Source organism: Centruroides sculpturatus, unplaced genomic scaffold (assembly GCF_000671375.1).
Source record: "Centruroides sculpturatus isolate CEXI.00-Female unplaced genomic scaffold, Cexi_2.0 scaffold1572, whole genome shotgun sequence".
In the NCBI taxonomy this organism is placed as follows: Eukaryota; Metazoa; Arthropoda; class Arachnida; order Scorpiones; family Buthidae; genus Centruroides; species Centruroides sculpturatus.
Window position 1 is genome coordinate 13,623 of NW_019385782.1, and position 6,700 is coordinate 20,322.

The window sequence follows — 6,700 nt, forward strand, 5'->3', positions numbered from 1 at the left end:
AGCCTTTTTTCCATTTGAATAGTGCTGTATGTTTGCAATTGAAAGAGCATATGACATGTAATGTGAGAATTTAAAAATGTAATCTTATTTATATTGCATGTTCCACATGTTTACTCGAGTACTTCTTTTGATGACATGGAAAAAAGAAAATTGAATAATTTTCTTTTATGAGTATAAGCAGGGACATAATGCAACCAAAGCAAGCTGAAATGCTAATAAAACTTTTGAAGGTCACCAGACATTGGTTCAGAAAATTTCATTCCAGGAAGACAAATCTCAAAAATCAGAATCGAAGAACATCATTGAATCAGAACATCACCCGACTGTCCGGGAAGTCGTGGAAAGGTTGAACATATTGGTTGAAATCAATGAAAACCTGTATATCCATCTTGTATCAAAACCATTGTGACATTGGACATTGAACCAAACAAGAAAAGAATTCACCAAGTCGTGACATTGAACTGTGATGTTTGTAAATGAGATGTACTGGATCCCACGAGCAAAATAGTACAATAAAATAAACTTTGAAAAAGATTTTTAACACAACTTATTTTATTTTTTTCATTTCAATGAATCGGTTCTTTTGTTTATTTAGCTCCCAACTTTTTTTTGACCTCAGATTATTTTGGGTATGCAGACGCTGAACATTTCTTTATCCAACCATCAAAAATTCTCTTAGTGCACAACACATAAATGCAGGACGATCTAGCTAACTCTAACTTACAACTAACTTACAAACTACTTTACCACTAAAGGAAATAGAAAAGATGGGAATTAAGAATGAAGGATCAAGTGATAAAAAAGATCAGAAAATACCCAGGATTTTTGTGTCGATGTTTCGTAGTGTAAGACACTGTGCTCAAGTCTTTTCTCCCTTTTTTAAATTCTTTTAATTTTTTTGCCATAGACCTCTTTGTCTCTTATTGGTCTTGATATTCTATTGAACGTTCACTGCTCTCTGACTTCTTTCTCTGATCCCTCAGCACCTTGCAGTCCCTTGTCGTTTTACTCCTTTTATTTTTTTACGATTTTTTTTTACTATCTTTTCCATATTTGGGAGCACTGCCTTCTCCATGCCTTTCTCTTCAGGATCTATCCCCAGACTGACTTCTCTTCGTCCGTTTTACCTCTGGGCTTCACTCCCTCTTTTGTTTTCCTAAAGGTTCCTTTAGTTTAATGTTCCAGGAATTGGTAGTCTTACCCCCAAGGGAGAAGGTTTAAGAGAGAATGTTCTAGAAAGAATTTTTTGAACAAAGAGATAGGAAGGAACTTAAAACTAATTCAAATAAAAATATACAAAAAATATATACAACAATCATGGCCGACAGCCACAGAACCAAACAAGAAAAGGAAGACACGGTTTTGATACATACAATAAGATTATAAGAAAAGGAAACGGCAAATACATTGCAACAAGGAACTTAAGAGAGTATGTTAATAAGAAGAAAATTAACAGAAAGGAAATGGAGGATACAGATAACAAACAGAAGATTGAAGCCAACCGAAGATGGGCTAAGGCTCAAAATGCATCTTGACAAATAAAGTTCTGAAATAAAAAGTTGATGATGAAAATTGCCAAGTGTCTATAAATTCAGTGTACATCACCCTTTTGAGAGAATACACTTTCAAATGCATTGCCTGAACTATTCATTGCTACTTCCCTGTCGTATTAAGGCTGTAGACAGAAGTAGACGTCATTAGGTGTATAGAAAACCAAGCTTGAGTTATGCTGATAATTAAATGATACAGCTGGAATAACTATTAGGCTATATTGTTTCAATTACCTTTAGTCAAAATTATGTAATTTCTATAATTACTTAGCTAGCTTGTCAGTTAATCTAACTGTATTATTCAAAAGAGATCTTTAAGATCTATTATATCCTTCAATAAAGGTCTTTAAGACTGACATTCGATGATTTTATTTACTTGACTACCAGTAGAGTGGCACAAGTGAATAAAACCATTGAACATCGGTAGTTGGTCAGGGATCTGCACCCAAGTGATGGGCTGACCATGTGGAGGTTTCTGGATTTTCTTCATCTGTTTATACTGAAAACTAGCACCTATTTAAATATTAAAGTCTTCCTGGGAATCACCCCTGATGGATTGCTTGTGTTGAGTTAGTGCATCTAATCAATTCAAATCCAAAATTCTATTAATATCTAATTTGAATAAACTGTTTATGATTAATTACATAATAATGTTTTTGTACATATTTTTACATTGAACATCTATTTAACAAGATGATTATTATTATTATTTTTTTTTTGATATCTCAAATTGAATTGCACTTAAAATATGGAATAAATTTTCATTTTCTCTTATTTTCCAATAACTTTGACCTAATTTCTTTTAAGATAATTTTATTACTTCCTAGTTTTTTGCTGTTTTTGACAATAAAAATTGCCATCTTTTGAATTGCAATTTTTATTGCTAAATTAGTGAAAATAATAAAATTAATTTAATAGGAGTGTTGTTTTATATAATGAAGTTAATAAAAAATTTTATTGAATTTCTGTAACAGATGTGATTTCACCAACTATTTTTTTTATTTTTTAAATAAAGTATTTAACTGAAATTTATTTTATAAGATTATAAACAATTTGTATTTTTTTTTTTTAAATAAATGTAAAATTGATCAAATGAATGGCAAATTGTAATTCATTAAGTTTGCGTAAATAAATAATGTGTTTAGGGCTGTCAAGAGGGAAATTTTTTCCCTGGGCCTTGAAGAATTTTGGAGGTTCGTATGGTTCATACTCCTATAAATTAATGTGTCTTTTACTAAAAGAAAATCTTACAACTGCTTTTTATTAATAAAGTAACATTCTGTGTGTCTTGTTTGTTCAAAAAACAATTTAAAGGAGTCCACTCTGCCTCCAGGCTCCATACAAGGTGTCAACGGCCTCACTTGTGTGTCAGCCTTCATATGCAAATGAATGTTTTCTGTCATCGTCAATGGCCTTCATTAGATTATAATCTTAAATTTTTGGTATTGCCATTACTAGTCCCTTCTGCAACTGTTATCGAGTTACTGGCAATACACTTAATATACAAACAATTCATTAATGCATTAAACATATTGCCAGTCGGTGTAGATTGTTTGTTTATATATATTTAAATACTAGATTTTTATTACCGGAATATAAATCTGTGTAATAAAAATTAATGACTCAAAACAATTTATTACAAATTGTACTAATACCGCAGCCATTAATTATTAGAGAATTTAAACAAATTTTATTTGAAAAATGATTCGAGAAAACATGTTTTGGAGTAAGACTCAAACATATTCTGCAAGCNCTCATTTCTATTCTAAAATTCGGCCAACGTGTTATAGTATTAGACAAAATATTGTGTATTCTTCACAAAGTGCCTGCACAATAGAATTAAATATAACTTTATATGAAGACTGGATACACACCTTTATTTTCAAGTGACCAAAAATTATTTTATAATTTAGTGTTTTAATAAAGTAAACAAATGTTTATCATTTATATTGTATGGACTGAAACAGACATTTTATGCTTCTATCCATACTGAAATACTAAATTTCTATTCTTGAAATTAAGTGTTTCTAATAGCATAAACATCCAATTCAAACTGCTTTTGTTGGATTGAAGATATTTTAGAAAATTTGAGTATTTTCAAGATTTACACTCATCGTCAAGCATTGGTAAGAGGAATGAAGATTTGTAGAAGATGCTGGATTATTCTGAAATTCATCATCACATATGGATTTTTATTTCCCTTGCCGATCTTTGTCTTCTCTCGATATGAACTTATCTGAATAAGCTCAAGTTTTCTAGGTTTTTCTTCAAGGAAAGCAATTTAAATTGGGTGTACTGATGAGAAATTTCATTAACAAGTGTGTTGTAAGTAAAAACATAAAAAATTTAGGATTAAATTTTATTTTATTTTAATTATTTTAGCATTTTTTTTTTAACTTAATGTGATAATTATTATAATATTTTTTAATAAAGATAATGTAATAGTATATAAATATATTTGTATATATTTTATTTTATCTTGGTTATGTCTCTATTGATTTGCAATGATTTCTTTTTTCTTTTCTCATTTATGTACGTACTGTACATGGATATAACTATCCTTAGGTTGGAAAACGGACAAAATATGTAAGTAAGGTTTGTGTCAGTGTGTGACGTGCATAGATGTGTTTGCACAGGCTTCTTCGTTCTGCTGTGCCATGTTAATTTACCAGCAGTTCACCACATAGTTGAAATGTGTCGTCATAGTGCAGTTACGATAGCATGCTTTTCGTATTGGTATTGACAGTGTCAAAATCAGCTGTGGATGGCCATTTTTTATTTTATGTTATGGTTTTGTTTACTAGATGTGTCATAGGTCTATGCTTTTTATTTTTTCTTTAAGCATAATGACGATTGAACGATGCTTTTTTTATGTAGATTAGAATAATGTATTAAACAAAATATTTAAATGATAAAATAAATATAGAATTAATATGTTTTATGTTAAATCATAAATAATTATAATAAAACAGAACTAAAATTAAAAATATTTTATTTATGTTTTTTATATTAAATTATAAAATGTTTATAATTTATAATTTCTTTTTAAAAAAAATGTTATTTCTATATTTTAAATGTATTTTTAAATAATTTGAATTTATGTGTAACTTTTATTTATTTGGTAATGATTTTGTCAATTTGTTTTTGATAATGTCGATAATTTATATTTAATGAAAGCAAAATTTAAACGGTATTTTTATAATGCTGATGAACGATTTGGCATGAAAAAGAATTTTGGAAAAGATGGAACTGCAAATAATGAAAAAGGAATCATAATAAATTTGCATGAATTAACAAATTTCATACCTATACATTATCATGTCTTCCTTTGGGAAGATGAAAGACATACAAAGATGAACTTCATGTCGTGACCTTAGTCCACCAGTGACCAAGTGGATAAAATCACCAAACACCGCCAATTGGTAATGGGTTCATACCTGACTAACAGGCTGACAAGGTCAGTTTTCTTTGGGAAATCCTTCTGGGAGGCACCCCTCCTTGGCCCACATGTTGTGTTGCATTATCCATCAATCCAATCCAGTGTGATTCAACTGAAAAAAGGATTATGTAAGTTGTATATTGGGTGAACGATTCTATCCTTTTGAGATTTGTTTTCTAATGTAAATATTGTTCAAGTTCATGTACATTTTGAAGATGGGGATGAAGTATGTTAAGCATTATTATGTTCAACATACACTTAGATGCATTTCTGTATTTTTTGTGACATGCTGTACAGTTACATTGTGTCTTTGGAAGAGTCACAGAGGCATAAGATAAAAGCGGCAGGTGTGCCTGCCCTGAACTGTCTCTAATGCAGATCTTTGTGGCAGTAGCAAATACTCAAGTAAGAATCTTAAGGACCAACAGGATTTGAGTGCCTGATGAGTTACAGGTAATGGTGCATAAAGCATCTTTTCAGCTATGCACAATTGGTAATAGCAACAGTATGGACTGATACCAAAAAGTATGTCCAGTCCAGTGGTTTGAAAACTGTTCATTCAAATTATCATACACATCAAGAGTAAACCTTTTAAGTGTTCCATTGGCCACAGCTCAGTGGGGGAACTACACATTTCAATATGCAGTTGAAACTGATTTCAGTTGCATATTGGTTGGGTTCACAATGAATTCTCACACATCTTAAACAGCATATTTTAAGATTTAACTTGCTAATAATAAAAGAATTGAAAAAAAAAATTGATGATAATGATTGACCTAATGATGTAATTTTTCTTATAATACATGAAATAATTTATTCAGTTCATTTCAAATATTTAAATTGTATGCTTAAAGTTAATCTGACATATCATTAGGTTATATTTATTACAGTTTATATTCTGCTTTTAAATATTTTTCTGATAATATATAATTTTCATATTTGCTAATATTAACCAATTACATATACAGGATAGCCCAAAAGTCAGTTAATTGTGTTGTGTGTGTTTGTAGTATACTCCTGAATATGAATCATAAAACCGAGCTTAGAATGTTTGCCTGAATTCCTCAGCCATCAGGTCTTCCAGAGTGCCATCCCGATGGCCAAGGCACTCCAGAGGACTTGGAATCTATATAGAGAACTCCAGAAATTTTTTGTGGATGGTCTGTCTCAGATGTGTTGAGTCTCTCCTTTGCCACCTGGCCACCCTGCTGTAGACTTATTCATGATGCTAAGGATTAGAGATTATAAAGTACAAGAATGTCAATAGCTTGTTATTCAAGCATTTAGACTAATAAGCAGGACCTGGAAAAAAGACCCTCTTAACTGTCCAAACGGAAGAAAGAGTTAAAAATGGGGATAAATGGTAGAAATATGATAAAAGTTATGATTAAGTACTTGAATAAGATGTAGTAATATAAAAGATTTAGTAATATAAAAATAACAATATTTTCATGCCAGCAAAAATAATAACCTTATTTTTACATTATTCATCAGGCCCAGCTTCTGTGAATAGTTTTTAGAAAATTTAGTCTTTATAATGGTTAACTAACTTTTGGGTTGTCATATGTAGTTAACTTTGTCAAAGTAATAAGTTAATATACATTAAATGGATGCAATTTCCATGTTTTTACTTTCTTGTTTTTTCCTACAGTAAATTTTAACTTCATAGATTTCAAATTTGTCTGTATAAAACTTCTAATTCTTTTTATCT